Raw genomic sequence first — 18926 nt, forward strand, 5'->3', positions numbered from 1 at the left:
AGCTTCACGTGCCTGTTACATTCTAATCCAGGCAAAGGAAGAGGGCACTAAGTTACCTGATAACTCCCAACAAGGAACCATTTCAGAACCTAAACAACGTGACAACTGGGGGCCTTAAGTATAGATTAGGTTATTAACACAGTGTATTGCACATTTTGCAAAGTGGTATTATAAAAAGTAATGTTAGGCCAGGCGCAATGGCTCACGCCTGTAACCCCAGCACTTTGGAAGGCGGAAGCGGAGTGAATCACGAGGTCAGGAGATCGTGACCATCCTGGCCGACATGGTGAAACCCTGTCTCTACTATACACACACACAAAAAAAACCAAAAATTAGCCAGGCGTGGTGGTGTGCACCTTTAGTCCCAGCTATTTGGAAGGCGGAAGCGGAGTGAATCACGAGGTCAGGAGATCGTGACCATCCTGGCCGACATGGTGAAACCCTGTCTCTACTATACACACACACACAAAAAAACAAAAATTAGCCAGGCGTGGTGGTGTGCACCTTTAGTCCCAGCTACTTGGGAGGCTGAGGCAAAAGAATCCCCTGAACCCAGGAGGTGGAGATTGCAGTGAGCTGAGATTGCACCACTGCACTCCAGCCTGGTGATAGAGTGAGACCCTATCTCAAAAAAAAAGTAATTTTAATAGATGAACATTAATTATACAGAAAATTAGCAATAAGACTGTCATAAGCTTATTGCAGCATACAAATATTTGTTACAATAGGAGAGCAAGAATTCTGGAAAGGGACACTGCTTGTTTGTAGTTGGGGGCTCTGAGCTCAGAGGAGGTGTTCCATGGGCTGAGAACCTGGTCTCTGAGTAGGGGTCCTGTCCTGCTGGTGTCCTGGGATGCCACAAGGCTGATGTCAGAACAACTGAACTCAACTGTCGACAGGGAGAAGGAGCATGGTGCAGTGATCCTGACAGGGAGAGGAAACCAACGGGAAGTAGACAGGCAAGACGATGCCTTTCTTCCTCCTCCAGTCCCCCAATCTGTCTCTAGTGACCCTTATTGGTAGAGCCTGACAAGACATCAATTGGCAAAGAGAAAATGTGGTTTCCAGAATTTCAGCTCCAGCACAAAGCAGAGACGTGTACAAAGGTGCTTCAAAGCAGAAAGAAAACCCTTTAATTACTGGCTATGATTAACCTATGGTGAGCTTCCCAGATTCCCATCACCCTTTCAAAACAAGGTACTCTGTCTGCCAGATGCCTGAGCTGTTGCCTGGTGTATTAGTCTGTTTTCATGCTGCTGATAAAGACATACCCTCAACAGGGCAATTTACAAAAGAAAGAGGTTTAATTGGACTTACAGTTCCAAGTGGCTGGGGGAGCCTCACAATCCTGGCAGAAGGCAAGTCCCATCTTACATGGACGGCAACAGACAAAGAGAGAACGAGGAAGATGCAAAAGCGGAAACCCCAGATGAAACCATCAGAACTTTAAAAACAAGTTTTTACATTGAATAATAGCATTTTTTATTTTTTACTTTTTAAAATTAAAAAAAACTTTTATTTTAGGTTCAGGGATCCATGTGCAGTTTTGTTATACAGGTGAACTCGTGTCATGGGGGTTAGTTGTACAGATTATTTGAGACTTACTCACTACCACGAGAACAGTATTGGGGAAAGAGCCCAATGATTCTACTACCTCCCACAAGGTCCCTCCCACAACACGTGGGGACCTGGGAGTACGATTATGGGAGTACAATTCAAGATGAGATTCGGGTGGGTACACAGAGTCAAACCATATCACCTGTGGACATTTCACAGCCAACTCTTCCCCAGGAGTTGCCCTTGGACAGAGACAGTTACCACTGGCTGGAGGTAACTCAAACCCAATGACTGGTGACGTGAAGGAACAAAGGCCTGACCCCATTCTTATCTCCATTTAGGAAAGCTCTGGAGGCTCACCCCAACTCCAGACATCCCCGTGGGATCAACTGAGGACTCTGAAACAGCTACAATTAAGTTCGGCTCTGTCCTGCTTCCTGTACAGGTGTTCCTGTGAGCACTTCCCAACCAACTTCCTGCACACACCCTCATCTCCAAGATACTGGCAACTCCCACAACAATCCATCGGCAGTATTTGTCCGTGTGGCCAAATACATGGGTGGCTTACGTCTGTGGCTCTTTTGTCTTCAACAGGTGGCTTCTAAGATCACCAAAGAAGGGAAAGAGTGGAAAAGGCACTCCTACTTCTTAATCATGTTGATCACGAAACTAAATACATGTTTCTGCTCACATTTCATTGCCTGTAATGGGACCCATGTTACAAAGAATGTGCAGTTCCTGGCTGGGCAGCTGCTGGCTAGAGCACTGCAGTGCTACCACACAAATTGCCATTCCTGCCACGTTGCTGCGTAGGTGAGATGTTGTTTTTAAATCTGCCACTTTATCTAGTAAACTTGCTAAACTCTGTTGTTACAAGCTGTAGAAGTTTATTGATTCTCTTTGCCTCGTTATAAGAGCATTTTGGATTCTTCTAATACTTACCAGTAGGTCCTCCAAGAAAATAATAATGGAAGTGTTATTGGCAGGCATCTTCCTCTAATCATTGGCTGACTTCCACCATTAATCATGACGTCTGGGGAGAGTTAATTAATTAAGTAAATTTTGTGGAACTATAAACCTAAATACAAAAAAGACAACAATTTATAAGTGTATGGTTTGGTGAATTTTCACAAAGTGAACACACCCACTTAAGCAGCACCCAGATCGAAAAAAAAAATTATGCATGTAAATAATTTTATATTGATCTCTTAGAAGCTAACTTGCTAACTTTTTGATTATCTATAAAGTTTGTCTGTAGATTCTTTGTGGTTTTAAATTAAGACAATTATAATTATGTCAGTTTTATTCTTTTTCAAATCTTATCATTTTTTATTACCGTTAATTATTTTCTGGTCTTATCTCACTATCTAGAATCTTCTTTTAATATTTAATAGAAAAAGTACTAGAAACACTTTTTCTTTTTCAGTCAGGAACAAGGCAAGATCTTTCCACTAACATTTCATCATTATGATTTCTGATGTGGTGTTTTGGTAGATACTACTTGTACAGTTAATGTTGTTCCTTTTGATTTCCCTTATGAGAAGACTTTTTGAAATTATGAATGAGTGCCAAATATTTAACCTTTTTGGCATTGTTAGAATAATCCATCATGACCAAGCAGGATTTTTCCCCAAAATTAATATAATTTATTAATTGGATTTAAATTTATTAGTTGAAATTAAAGCAAATAAACTGTATTTTTTTGTAATACATCACTGGATTTTATTTTGCAAAAAAGAAATGAAGCATTTGTCATTTAAGATTATGAAAAAGAAAAGGATCGGGTTCATTTTTTTTTTTTTTCATATTGCCTTTATTTGGCTATGGTTCCAGAGTTTCAGTGGTCTCATAGAATAGGGTAGAAATACTTTTTCTATTCTCTTGTAGAGTACTAACAGGATCAGGAAGACACATTTCTTAAAAATTGGAGGAAGGTACTGATAAAAACACATGTGACTTTTTAGGGGAACATAGTTACCCACCAATTCCATTTCCCTGGTGGCTATCATATTATTCAGGCTTTCCAATTTTCCTCCTGTTTGCATTGGTAAGTTATGTTTTTGAGGAATTTTTCCACATTTAAATTTCAAACTATTAGCTAACATTGTTAGAGTATTCTCTTAGTATCTTTAAAATCTCTGAGGAATCACTCATCGACACGTATTCATTCCTATGTTATTTTTCGTGTGCCTGCCTACCCCTCCTCACCATCCTCTTCCTCTTTCTTTCTGTCTCACCAGATTTCCATGTTTTATTACTATTTTAATAGAAATAGCTTTTGGCTTTGTTGATATTTTTATTGTATCCTTTATTTCTATTTTTCTACTTTTTCTTATCTATATTCTATTATTCTACTTCAAAAATATTTAAGTTTTTAAATTTAATAATAGCATTTTATTTATGTTTTATTTAAAAAAATTTTTTAAAACCTTATTTTGGGTTCAGGGGTACATGTGCAGCCTTATACAGGTAAACTCGTGTTATGGGGGTTTGTTGTATAGATTATTTTGTCACCCAGGTGCTAAGCCTAGTACCCATTATTTGTTTTTTTTTTGACCCTCTTCCTCCTCTTACATTCTACCCTCAAGTACACTCCAGTGTATATTGTTCCCCTCTTTGTGACCATGTGTTCTCATTATTAAGCTCCCACTTATAAGTGAGAACATGTGGTGTTTGGTTTTCTATTCCTGTGCTAGTTTATTAAGGATAATGGCTTCCAGCTCCATCCATGTTCCTGCAAAGGACATGATCTTGCTCTTTTTTAATGGCTGTATAGTATTCCATAGTGTATATGTACCACATTTTCTTTATTCAGTCTGCCATTGATGGGCATTTAGGTTGATTCCATATCTTTGCTATTGTGAATATGCTACAATGAACATTTGTGTGCATATGTAATCTATGGTAGAATGATTAGTATTCCTTTGGGTGTATACCCAGTAATGGGATAGCTGGGTTGAATGGTAGTCCTGTTTTTCAGCTCTTTGAGAAATTGCCACAGTGCTTTTCACAATGGTTGAACTAATTTACACTCCCACCAACAGTACATAAGTTTTTCCTTTTCTCCACATCTTGCTAGCATCTGCTATTTTTTGATTTTTTAATAACAGTCATTCTGACTGGTGTGAGATGGTATCTCATTGTGGTTTTGATTTGTATTTCTCTAAACATCAGTGATGTTGAGCACTTTTTTAAATATATATATATGCTTGTTGGTTGCATGTAGTCTTAATTTGGAAAGGGTTCATCCTTAGTCCACTTTTTTTTTTTTTTTTGTGATGGAGTCTCTCTCTGTTGCCCAGGCTGGAGTGCAGTGATGCAATCTTGTTTCACTGCAAGCTCCGCCTCCCAGGTTCACGCCGTTCTCCTGCCTCAGCCTCCAGAGTAGCTGGGACTACAGGCGCCCACCCCCACGCTGGGCTAATTTTTTGTATTTTTAGTAGAGACAGGGTTTCACCATGTATACAGGATGGTCTCGATCTCCTGACCTCGTGATCTGCCTGCCTCGGCCTCCCAGAGTGCTGGGATTACAGACATGAGCCACCACGCCTGGCCCTTGGTCCACTTTTTAATGGGTTTGTTTGTTTTTTCTTGTAAATTTGTTTAAGTTCTTCATATATGCTGGACTTTTGTCAGACTTATAGTTTGCAAATATTTCCTCCCATTCTGTAGGTTGTCTGTTTACTCTGTTGATAGTTTCTGTTGCTGTGCAGAAACTCACTAGTTTAATTAGATCTAATTTGTCAACTTTTGCTTTTGTTGCAATTGCTTTTGGCATCTTTGTCATGAAATCTTTGCCTGTGCCTGTGTCCTGAATGGTATTCCTGTGTTGCCTTCCAGGGTTTTTATAGTTTTGAGTTTTACATTCAAGTCTTTAATCCATCTTGAGTACATTTTTGTGTACAGTGTAAGGAAAGGATCCAGTTTCAATTTTCTGCATATGACTAGCCAGTCATCCCAGCACCGTTTATGGAATAAGGAATCCTGTCTGCTTGCTTGTTTTTGTCAGGTTTGTCGAAGACCTGGTAGTGGTAGGTATGTGGTCTTATTTCTGGGTTCTCTATTCTACTCCATTGGTTTATGTGTCTATTTTTGCACCAGTACCATACTGCTTTGGCCACGGTAGCCTTGCAGTATAGTTTGAAATTGGGTAACATGATGCCTCCAGCTTTGTTCTTTTTGCTTAAGATTGCCTTGGCTATTTGGGCTCTTTCTTTGGCTCCACATGAATTTTAAAATAGTTTTTTCTAGTTCTGTGAAGAATGTCATTGTTTGTTTAATGGGAATAGCATTGAATATGTAAATTCCTTTGGGCAGTATGGCCATTATAACAATATTGATTCTTCCTATCCATAAGGATGGAATATTTTTCCATTTGTTTGTGTCATCTCTGATTTCTTTGAGCAGTGTTTTACAATTCTCATTGTAGAAATCTTTCACCTCCCTGGTTAGCTGTATTCCTAGAAATTTTATTCTTTATGTGGCAATTGTGAATGGGATTGCATTTCTGATTTGGCTCTCAGTTTCGATGTTGTTGTTGAGTGATTATCTCATTCACTTTCCTTTAATTGTTTGGTTTTGAGACAGTGTTTTTCTCTGTCACCCAGGCTGGAGTGCGGTGGTGTGATCACAACTCACTGCAGCCTCAACCTTCCAGGCTCAATTGATCCTCCCACCTCAGTCTCCCGAGTATCTGGGACTACAGGAATGTGCCACTACACCTGGTTAATTTTTGTATTTTTTGTAGAGACGGGGTTTTGCCACATTGCCCAGGCTGGTCTTGAACTCCAGGGCTCAAGCGATCCACCTGCCTTGGCCTCCCTAGCACTGGGGTTACAGGCCTGAGCCACTGTGCCCACTCTATTCTTTCTTTTAACATGTAAAGCTATACATTTCTTTCTAAGCACAGCTTTAGCTACAACCCACACATTTTAAAATATGTGGTACTTTTATCTGCTGACAATACTAAAACAACCTCTCGATATCTAGACCAGTAAGGTTATGTGAAATAATATTTTTTGGAAGGATCAACAATATTCTGCTAATTCTCTGTGCTTATGGCATATTATTAGATCATCTTAAAAAGTTGCTTAATTTTTAAAAGGTTAAAATAATCATATTTTCTGTTTCTTTAGTTTTCCTATATCTATTTTTTAATTTCAGAAAAAACATAACTTATGTTCATGACTTGTTCCCCTGACAGTTCTTAATTTTGCCTTTTCCAAATTCAAGTCCTAAATTCAGAGTAATGAAAAAGTGATTTTGAGATTTTTAAAACTGTCTTTGTATTTGCTGGAATGTGCATGAAGTAACACAAAAATCTGTGTTTTTAGTTTATAAAAGAAGGACAATTAAAATAATTAGAGTTGACCTTACATTCAAATTGTGGTTAGCTATTGGGATAACCCTTTTCTGTTTTACCAAATTTAAGATTAAATGGGGGAAAAAACTGACAAATTAAAGGAAGAGTTTGATCTTTTTTGTTTTACATGATAGAAATAAAATATGTTCATATAAATATGTTTAAAATATACACTTTTATTTTAAACATATTTTTATAGTTTAAAGGCACAGATTCAAGTACAAAGACTAATTCAATATTGCTCCATAGACTGGTACAATAATTACAAATGGACTTTTGTGTTTGGGTTTCCAAGCCTTTGTTAATTAGATATGATCTGAGATGATCACGGTGCAGGTGATAAAGGTTTGACAATGTTCCCGGTTGTCTTTATTCATTGTCTTTATTCCCAGGGTCTACATACTTATAAATTAGCTAACTATTTTGCCTGATTTTGCCTGGATCACTGTGACACGCTGTCCAGAGCTGCTCAGTCTTTGGTAAGGAAACTTCGCTCAAATTCTAGGGCTGTTTCTGGCGTTTGTCGTCAAACTTGTAACCTGGCAAAATTGTAAAAGTGGGGCAAAGATGAAAACCATTTTCTCAAGTCACATTTAAATAACCGCAGATGAACTGCATTCCGCTGCTTCAGCCATGAATTGTGACTATGTATTGACTATTGTATGCCTGTTTCTTAGTGGTCAGAAGTCTTTCTTGGAGAAGGAAATACTGTGACAGTAGCAAAATATTTTTCTAGACTGTATTTCCAATACGGGTATTCCATCTTTTCTCTCCAGTGACAGGAAAAATCATGCTGTAGGAACTCTTTTTAAGAAACTTTAGAATCTCCACCTTGGAATTAAAAGCTGCATAGTCTATATCAACCAGAGTCCTCTGGGGAACATTGAAGGAGGATATGACATCCTCTGGCCTGTTATTCAAAGAATCCCGATTTACCTGGCCTAAGATTCTTTCTTTGGTTCTCCTGGTTATACATTCTTCCTCTTGGGACTATGTGGGCTATCGCTTTGTGATTTAGTTACTAGGTGTTCCTCTACTATTGCACCTTCAGGTTTCTAATCAGCTGAAATGGCTAAATTATTGTAGCCCTAGTCTTACAGTAAGGAGATCCATAGTCCACAGACCCCGCTGCATGAGCTACCACCAGCTGACTTTGCACTTTGCTGAAGACTTTACAGCCACACTGGGAAGAGCCTTATCAGATACAGTTGACCACAGACAAAGCAATTAAACTCCAAGGATTTGATCTTTGGGCCCAGGTTTCTCAACTGAAAGGACCGCACCTTCCTGCTCCATGAGTCCTGCAGCACTTGCTGGAAACTCAGTCTTGAGAAAATGGTATCTTCTGATCATGATCAGAAATTGATATGGCTTGATTATGTCCCCACCCAAATTTATCTTGAATTGTAGTTCCCATAATCCCCAGGTGTCGTGGGAGGGAGCAGGTGGAGATAACTGGAGTCATGGGGTTGGTTTCCCCCATGCTGTTCTCATGAAAACGAGCGAGTTCTCATGAGATTTGATGGTTCTATAAGGGGCTTTCTCCTCTTTTGCTTGTCACTTCTCCTTACTGCCACCATGTGAAGAAGGACATATTTGCTTCCCCTTCAACCATGATCCTAAGTTTCCTGAGGCCTCCCCAGCCATGCTGAACTGAGTCAATCCAACCTCCTTCCTTTACAAATTACCCAGCCTGGCGTATGTCTTTATTAGCAGCGTGAGAATGGACTAATACAGACGTAAAATCAGTGTCTCACCTATTTATATGCTTTGCTTTTCCTTCTTACTTGCCAGATGCCTTACTTTGTTTAACCTAGCTTATTATTCCCTACTTACTCAGCATAGTTTTCAAAATTATCGGACCTGGAACTCTAAGTCACTTTCTTTCCTGGATAATCCCAGAAGGTCTTGCACAATGTGAAGAGGAATTCTGATAGCTCTTCTTTTTTTCTTTTGTTTTTCTCTTCAATGCTTTCATTTGTGGTATCCCAGGCAGATGGTTTGGGAAATATTATTTTCTGATTAGGAGAACACTACATGTCATGGGTTGAATTGCGTGCCCCCAAAATATTTGTTGAAGTCCTCAGAATGTGACTTCATTTGGATATAGTGTGCTTTCAGATATAATTAGCTAAGATGAAGTCATATAGGAGTAGATCGGGCCCCTAATACAAAATGACTAGGATCCTTACAAAAAGACATACAGACACACAGAGAGAAAGCCATGTAACAGCAGAGGCATAGATTGGAGTGGAGCAGCTACAAGGATGCCAGCAATGACAGCTATCACCAGAAGCCAGGAAGAGGCAAGAGGGGATTCCATAGTCTCAAAGGGAGCATTGCCTACCAACACCTTGATTTCAGACTCCTGCCCTTCAAACCTGTGAGTGAATTTCTGTGGTTTTAAGCCATCCACTTTGTGGCATCTTGTGATAGCAGTCTTAAGAAACTAAAATACATGTGTATTCAAAAATAAAATTGCTGGGTGTGGTGGCTCATGTCTGTAATCCCAGCACTTTGGGAGGCCAAAGAGGGTGGATCACTTGAGGTCAGGAGTTCAAGACCAGCCTAGCCAACATGGTGAAACTCCGTCTCTACTAAAAATACAAAAATTGGTCGGGCGTGGTGGCACATGCCTGTATTCCGAGCTGCTCAGGAGGCTGAGGCAGGAGAATCATTTGAGCCTGGTAGTTGGAGGTTGCAGTGAGCTGAGACCATAGCACTGCACTCCAGATAAGACTTACATATTGGTCAGCTTTTGCCACCCAGCAATCCACCCAAATACTTACTTCAAAAACCAGCAATTTGTTTAGCTCCTGATCTGATAGGGTGGCAATTTGGGGGCTGAGCTCAGCTGAGCAGCTCTCCTGGTCTCAGCCGAGCTTCCTCACGTGTCTGTGGTCAGCTCTGTTCTGCCAGGAGGTTGTTGTTCCAGGGACTCGAAAGAAAGTGGAAATATGCAAAGTTCCTGAGGACTTGGCTAGGCCCTGTCACACCGTCCTCTCTTCTGTCCCCCTCAGAGTTAAACTTGTTGCTTCAGGATGTTTGAACAAGGGTAGAAGGAGGTAAAAAGCAAGACTCCATCTCAAATAAAATAAAAATAAAAATAAAATAGAAATTATATAAAGAAGAAATTTAAAATTACCAAAATTCTACCACAAAGAAGAAACTCTTGTTAGCATTTTGGTCAGCATCCTCCCAGATATCCCTCTAGGCCTAAGTGCCTTTGTTAACATCTGTGTAAAGGTATAAATGAGAGGTCACTGGGAAAAATAGAACATCCCATTGCCTTACATGAAATGCAATAAAGGTCAAAAATTCACTGAGTCTTTACTAATGGTCATTTCAAAACACAGGCTGAAATTTTGTGTAGTTAAGGGGAGAGGGGACACATTAGTGCAACACCAACGGGCTACTTGCTTATTCCTTCTGGATCTTAGGGCACAACCTGTAAGAAGGGGATGAAGGAAAAAAGCCAGCTCTGTTTGCAAGATGTAAAATAGCCACACAGCTTTGAACAATGGGTTCTAGGCAAATTGTGAGGCACTTAGATATTTTTTTCCCTCTTTATGGATCTCTTATAATAAATGCTTGCCTTTGAGAGGTTTGAAATATGTATGCAGGTGTGTGTGTGCAGGAGGTGGGTGGTACATGTGTTTGTATGAACCACTGCATGGCAAAAAAATGTTCTTAGCCATTGAATAACTTAGAAAGATTATCTGTAATGCTCCCCAAACCAGTGTAGGTGTGTGTTCATCTCTATATCTTTGCCAATTCTAAATTTTGTCAGTTCTTAAAATATTTGCAAACCTGATAGAGTTTTGTTACTGTAATTTTCAACCTTGACAATACTAAATGAAATGTGTCTATTAATCATGCATAATTCTGTGATAAATTGGTCCTTTTCCCACTTTCCACATTGCAACTTCATCTTCTATTTATTTATTTATTCAGACAGGGTCCCACTCTGTCACCCAGGCTCGGGAGCAGTGGTACGATTGTGGCTCACTGCAGCCTCAAACTCCTGGGCTCAACTGATCTTCCTGCCTCAGCCTTCCACATAGCTGGGACTACAAGTGCACACCACCATGCCCAGTTAATTTATTTTTTATTTTTTATTTTCATAGAGACAGGGTCTATCTATGTTGCCCAGGATGGTCTGGAACTCTCGGCTGCAGGTGATCCCCCTGCCTCGACCTTCCAAAGTGCTGAGATCACAGGTATGAGCCATTGCACCTGGCCTCTTCTTTTATTTCATAATTGATATATAAAAACATATTACAATAGACAATAAGTTAGAAAATGTAAAATATAAATTTTCTCACAGATTGGTTTTTGCATTTGAATCTTATTTATTGTAGTTTTCTGTAAAGACATTTACAGTTTTTTCATGCTAAAATGTATTATTCTTCTGAAAATGTTTTCTGACTTTTTGTTATGAGAAAAAACTGGATCATATAATTCAGATTTAATTAAACAACCAAGTTTATAAATAAATCATCAATTTTTGTATTCTGCATTTATTTTACATTTTTATATTTATCCTTCAATACTTTATTTTTATGTAAGAAATGAGGTAGAGAGAGAATTCCGTTTTTCTTTGACAATGCTAGCTAGTTTATAAGAGTATTTATTAATAACCCATCTTTTTTGAACCCATTCCTTAGAAAACTATCTTTTCCATACACTAAATACCCTTATATACTAGGGCCAAACAGAAATATGTGTCAGGGGATTTTTATAGGTGAATTTGGACAGGAAAAATGGTTAAAATAATGTGTCATCTAGTTAGGCATTTGAGATTCCACTTCTAAGTATTCTGGACTCCTACCAGCTCACAGGGAGAAATAAGTAGCAACATAGTGGCTGCAGAGAGTGTGGTGGTCTTCGTGGTGCTCAGTTATTGAACACGTGTTCACTGGGTGCCTAGTGTGTGCCTGGTACTGTTTCAGAAACTATGGACACATTGGTGTTTCACACAAGCTCCTTGGCCTTCTCTGTGAGTTTACTCTAGAACAAAACCACCACAGATCTGTCAGCGTCCATAGATGATAAATGCATTCTGGCTTAATGGTTCCTAGATTGTTGGCTTATATTACTTTCCTAGTTGTGTGCTCCTGGAATGTTCTATCAGTTTGGGAGTATGGGTGGAGCCAGCAACACACCTTTACCACAACTCTGCTTTCAGGGAGTAAGTAAGAAGGAACATCTTACAGAAGAAGATGACATGCTCCTGTCTCAGGATTTCCACATTATGGAAGGGGATGGATTTCTGAGACTCAGATGCCTAAGTCACACATCATAAAACATTTTTTGAAGTTTTTCTTAAAAAAAAAAGGATCAGTGTTTCTCCTCCAGTCAGACTCCATCCTGTTTTCACTGCATTTCTGTTTGGAGATGTTGTTGAATTTCAAATCTTGTAAAGCCTTTATTAGCATTACCTGAGAGGATATTATGCAGATGATGAGAAATAAATAATGGATTAAAATTTCTCCATATTAATATTTATTAGCCTAGGTAATTTGAGTGTATCTATTCTTTCCAGACATAAGCAAATGAAACTGGAGAGCTATCACCGGGCACTGGATATCACTCACTGAATATCACTGAGTTGGTCATGACCAGTAATGTAATTATTGGCCAAGTTTTCCCCAAAGGGAAAGTTAGCTGCTGGGATGGTCCAACTTGGCAGAAATGGAATAACGTGTAGGTAAGAAAGGTGGTTGACTCATCCTGTCTACTTATCTCTGCCTTCTCTGGGCTTGTCAGGACACACAGTTTATCACATAATTATCTACTGTCTTGCCTAATTCATTATTTATTGGGAATGTATTATTTTTAACTAGATGTTATCTACTTCAGGGAAGGCTCAGTGTCGCTTTTATTTTATTTTATTATTTTTTTTTTGAGACGGAGTCTTGCTCTGTCACCCAGGCTGGAGTGCAGTGGCGCAATTTCCGCTCACTGCAAGCTCTGCCTCCTGGGTTCACGCCATTCTCCTGCCTCAGCCTCCTGAGTAGCTGGGACTACAGGCGCCCACCACTACACCCGGCTAATTTTTTTGTATTTTTAATAGAGACGGGGTTTCACCGTGTTAGCCAGGATGGTCTCGATCTCCTGACCTCGTGATCTGCCCGTCTCGGCCTCCCAAAGTGCTGGGATTACAGACGTGAGCCACCGCGCCCGGCCCCATCTTACTTTCAGAAGGATTATTTTTCCAGTAGTGGGAAGACTGGGATTTGGACAGTTCTACATCAGCCCTAAGTACTGACCCTATAAGCCTCACACAGCCAGGAATCTATGAAACAAAGCACCAATGACTTCCCCTACACAGGCAGAAACTTGCCCAAACCAATTCCAAGCCTGCAAGCTTTGCTTACTGTATTTATTCTTAAAGACCTATGATACGGTGGGGGAAAATTAAAGACTTTAGAACAGACAAAGTGAGAGTTGAATCCTTGAATAGTTAATTGTATGATGCATGGATAACTAATTTATTTCTCTGAGCCTTAGTTTTCCTATATGTAAAATGTGGGAGTAACAGCAGGCTTATCTGGAAGATGAAATCTACACCATGAACACAGCCACTGGCACATATTAGGCATCTGAGAAATTTTCGTTCCCATTCTTTTCTTTGTCTACTGACATTGTCTCCTTTTGTTGCTATTGTTAAGGTCGAACATTTTATTTTCTTTTGAGATAGGCGGCAAGTCTATTGTCCCTTCGTTTATCATTTAAGGCAAGAGAGAGGTCAAGGATCTTCTGTAGCTCAGCGCTGCTTTACGTTGTGCACTCAGGTCATTGTGATCATCCATGCAAGTCTACAGGCTGTCCTGAGCCAGTGTCTTCCCAGCACTGATAGCTATAATGTGACAGTGTCTAAACGTCCGTTGCTGGAACCATTAGTTATTTGCTAAGAATATTCTCTAGAAACCAGACATGATCCCACCTCTCTGGTAAAAAAGAGGGAGACTCTGCTAGCTTCTGGGTTTTTGGGGGCCGTGATCAGCTGACACTGGCAGGGCAGGCAGTTATGTGGGCCTGCTTCAGGGCCAGGTGTAAGGACAGGCAGAGTGAAAGCTGCCTTCATAGTATGATGTAAACAGTTCCTGGAAACCCACCTTATCCCACTTCTCCTACCACCAGTTACATGGAATAGAGACACAGAAAGACCACTTCCTTTTAGTATAAAACAGCACCAACCACCCTGCTCCCCAATGCAAACAAAGTTTCTGTGTCTCCTTTTCTCATTTCCCAAATCCAGTAGCTAACCCCTAAGTCCTATCACTCCTATCCCTCAGCCATCGTCTCCAGGGATCTGCTTGTGCTTATCTTCTTGTAGCACCTGCCGCACTGTTGAATATGTAAGCGCTTTATTAACGAATCTCCCCAGTTGCGTGGTTAAGTCTGTTGCGGGCAGGCTTTGAGTTTTATTCATAGCTGTGTCTTTAGTACTTGGCTCATGGGTAGGTCAGGACTTTGGCGTATTAGTCCACTCTGGTGTGGCTATAAGAAAAACCTGAGACTGGGTAATTTATTGAGAAAATAGGTTTAATTAGCTCACGGTTATACAGGCTGTACAGGAAGCATAGTGACACCTGCTTCTGGGGAGACCTCAGGAAGCTTCCGATCATGGCAGAAGGCAAAGGGGGAGCAGGCATGTCACATGGCAGGAGTGGGAGCAAGAGAGAGAAGTGGAGGGGCAGGTGCCACACACTTTTGAATGACCAGACCTTGCCAGAAGTCACTTGCTGTGGCGAGGACAGCACCACGTGGCAAATTCCCTGCTATGGTTCGATCACCTCCTACCAGGCTTCACCTCCAACACTGGAGATTATATGTTGACATGAGATTTGGGCAGGAACGACATCCAAACTATATCATTAGCTCATAGCAGCTGCTTCAGTTATGTCCATAGAGTAAGACGATTAGTGATAGCTTTTGGCTAAGCCATTATTTCATTAAAATACTAGTGTGTTAATTGATTGGGTAGGGAGTGCTTTAAATCCTGATACTAACAAATCACTTCCACTCTACCATCTTTAATATATTTCTTATGTATGTAGAGGACACACTATTCCGAACTGAGGTAGTAGGCTGAGCGTTTTCTCCAATACACAAACAGTAATCGTGATCGCAAATTATCTTCACATGGTACTTACATCTTAGGAGACGCTTACAATATTTGTACATATTGCTTTTTAAGTCTTTTCTACGTTAGAGAAGCTTACCAATTAGCATCTAATATTTGCCTGGGCAAGGCCAGTTTGTGTGTGGGGCCAAAATTGGTTTTGCAAGTGTCCAAATCTGTGAGCAGAGAAAGGAAGTGGAGAAAGGTCAGATATAATTCCATTTTGAAGACTAAGGCATTTGGATTATGATTTGTGTTTTCTCAGTTATTTGTTTTCATATCAGTAATTACTGATAAACACATTGAGCTTTAAAAGAGTTAAATACACACCGCCCCACCTCCACACCCACGCAAAAACAACTGTCCGATCTGTTTGCGTGACAGTGGTTTACACACACCCGCAGGGGCAGTGGAGATGTTCAGTGTTGAGGAGATGGCTCTAAGCATAAAGTCAGCAGGTTTGGAGTCTGGTCCCAGCTCTGTCATTCTTTAGCTGTGCCATTTCAGGAGAGTCACAGGCTCTTGGTCTCCTCTTCTCTGATCTGTTGGAGCTGGACTGTGATGACTAAAAGTGTATTTCTTGCGTCTGTGTTCCTAGCAGGCAACCGTGTTAGGGAATATTCTTCAGAGGAGGCAACACCAGTGCTGGGGCACAGTAAGACCTTCCTCACAGAGGTGCTAGGAATAGCGAAATCATTTACATACAGGTGTGCAAACAACACTTCCATACACTTCTCCCTGGCCTCTGGAGATTTTTGAGAGTCTCTGCATGAGACTAATTCTCCTGGTTCCCATGTGAATGAAGGCTGCAGCCATTTCATGACTCTGCTTTTGTTTTGTTTTGTTTTTATGGTCCAGGAGAGCCCAGTGGTTAAAGCCTTAACTCAGTCCCCAAGTTGAGCTCCCAGGTGCCAGGACACTGAACTATCTCCTTAAGTATTCACATTTCAGAAGGTATGAAGCACAGCAGCCCAGGGGTCTTCAGGCCCTCAGAAGGGTGTCTTTACACACCAAAGGGTTGGAATAAGGACTACATTTTGAAGGAGACCATTGCAGGAGGGGAGAGGAATTGCTGCCTCCTTTCCCCTTGTGAGCAGAGAAAAATAATGATTCTTGATCACTCACCTGTGGGGTGTCTGACTACTCATGGAGTCAAAATTCTCATGGGCTCTCATCACAGGAAGGCCAACATACTTGCTATTTACTATTTCTTGAAGAATAAATCAGGATTAAATGAGTAAAGATGAATGTTAAAAACCCAACCAGAGGCCAGGCAGGGTGGCTCATGCCTGTAATCTGAGCACTTTGGGAGACTGAAGAGGGCAGATCACTTGAGATCAGGAGTTTGAGACCAGCCTGGCCAACATGGTGAAATCCCGTCTCTACTAAAAATACAAAAATCAGCCGGGCGTGGTGGTCTGTGCCTATAATCCCAGCTACTCCGGAGGCTGAGGCAAGAGAATTGCTTGAACTCAGGAGGCAGATGTTGCAGTGAGCCAAGATCATGCCATTGCACTCCAGCCTAGAGAACAAGAGCAAAACTCCATCTCAAAAATAAATACATTAATTAAAAAAAAAAAAGAAAACAGACAAACAAACAAACAAAACACCCAACCTGAAGATCTCCAGTGCAGTGCCTGCCACATAGGAGCACTGGTTATTGTCGCTTTTCTCCCCACGCCTCTACATTTTGGCCAGTGCAGGATTGGCACACAGTAGGTGCTCCAGTTGTTAAGTGAGTGAGACTGGCCTTGTCCTTCAGGCCAAGGCTACTGAGAGCAAATGAATGAGTGACAGAAGAGTCATGGGCAGAGTCGTAACTTTTTCTCATAATTTCTCTCCAAAAACACTGCTTGGAGCTTGCCGCAGTGGAGTGCATGATTTTGATTAATATAACTGCACTCAGTCTATGTAGATATCTAATTTTTAGCACAAATAAGTTGCGTGGCCTTGTTTTGCTGTTTTCCTCTACGGTTCCTGGGAATTCTAACCAGCAAAGTGCTATTCAGGTAGCTCAAGTTCATCACTTCCTAGGTTATTTCCAGATGACTCTTCCCTGAGTTAACCCACCAAACACAGGCTTAGTGGAAAGCGCTGTAGTACCACCAGCAGTGCATGGGATAGCAAACCCTCCTGGAATGATCGGCACTCATTCTCTTCCAAGCAGGGGTTCTGAGTGGACCTGTTAGGGCTGATGTCCACAAAAGAGCAGAGAAGCATCTCCCAGCTCCAGTGAGGAAACTCCCAGGGAAGGATGGAGGTGGCTTACTGCAGTTTAAACTATGAGAACTCACTCTAAAAACAGATGGAAATAGGACTAATATTCTCCTTCCTGTGTCCTGGCTTCTGTTTCCACATTTAGATTTCTTTTGGCACCACTTTCGTTAGGGAATTTCTCTCCATAAAGTCTGGTAGAGAGGGTGTATATATAGATACATACATATACATATATATAATCTTATTTATTTATTTATTCATTTTCTGAGAGGGAGTTTCCCTCTGGTCACCCAGGCTGCAGTGCAATGATGTGATCTCGGCTCACTGCAGCCTCCACCTCCCAGGTTCAGGTGATTGTCCTGCCTCAGCCTCCCAAGTAGCTGGAACTACAGGCACCTGCCACCACACCCAGCTAATTTTTGTACTTTTAGTAGAGACAGGATTTCTCCATGTTGGCCAGGCTGTCTTGAACTCCTGACCTCAGGTGTTTTACCCGCCTCAGCCTCCCAAAGTGCTGGGATTATAGGCATGAGCCACTGGGCCCAGCCTGTAATCTTATTTCATGTATATAAAATCTTATTTCATATATATATAAAATCTTATATATATATATAATCTCCAACTTTATTTCTAGTTTATCAGTATGCCAGTTTTAAAATTCATCAGTGTACCCATCATGATTCTTTCTGAGAAACATTGAACATGGATTCTTCTTGACTCTCTCAATTTCCTCCTCCCTGTGGCCCAGCACTCTGGCCAGTGTCCTCCCCACCCCGGCATGTCTTCCCTTCCCACAACTTGCCCTCACTGGCCCAGGGCGCTTGTTCATCTCCCCTCTTCCTCTTCAAGCCGGACTCCTTCTTCAAGACTCAGCTTCAGCTCTATGCAGATGAAGCCCCTCCTTGATCCTTCCTCCCTTCAAATTCTCTACATCTCTTTAATCTATGTTGCAGAATTCAGCACCTAATTATATTCTGACTTCAATTATTTATAGTTGTTACATGCAAATAGTGGTAAACTATGCCTCATACCACAGTGACCTCCTCGTGCCTGCCACCTGATGCTTTATCCACATTAGGCACTTGATTAATGTGGGCTGAGTGACTGGCCCATTGATTGATAGTAAGCACTTAGCAAAACCTTGACCTGATGTTTTACAAGCCTTTTCATCGTGCATTTTATTCAGACCGCTGAAAATCCAGTGAAAGGGGCACTTATGCCTGCCTTCAAAAAGATTGGTAGAAATGATGCTTTTCCCAAGAGCATTACTCCTCCTTACAGCATATCTGTTTCAGCACCTGTTTTGGGAATTTCAGAGTGGTTTGTTATCTGTTTGTGAGATTTCTATCCATTCAGGGCTTGGCACCTCAAATGGGCACAGCCATGAAATATCAAAGGAAGAATAATTTCAAACCACATGAGATAGTCTCATAAGTTGGGCAAATTGCACCTCTTTAGGGCACTTGGTCTCGTAGATCGGTTATTTATGTTTTATGTAATTTATTTCAAGTGTAAGTCTTTAGCATATATTTTCAAGCATTTTTGAAATTCTCTTTAACAGTCACTATTCTAGTCAATTGATTTTAAGTCAGAAAATAAGTCCTTGGTCCCCACTATGCTCCAGCTGCTGTGCTGGGAGTTAGGAACAGAGACTTAAGC

This window comes from Colobus angolensis, unplaced genomic scaffold (assembly GCF_000951035.1).
Source record: "Colobus angolensis palliatus isolate OR3802 unplaced genomic scaffold, Cang.pa_1.0 Scaffold2, whole genome shotgun sequence".
Taxonomy (NCBI): Eukaryota; Metazoa; Chordata; class Mammalia; order Primates; family Cercopithecidae; genus Colobus; species Colobus angolensis.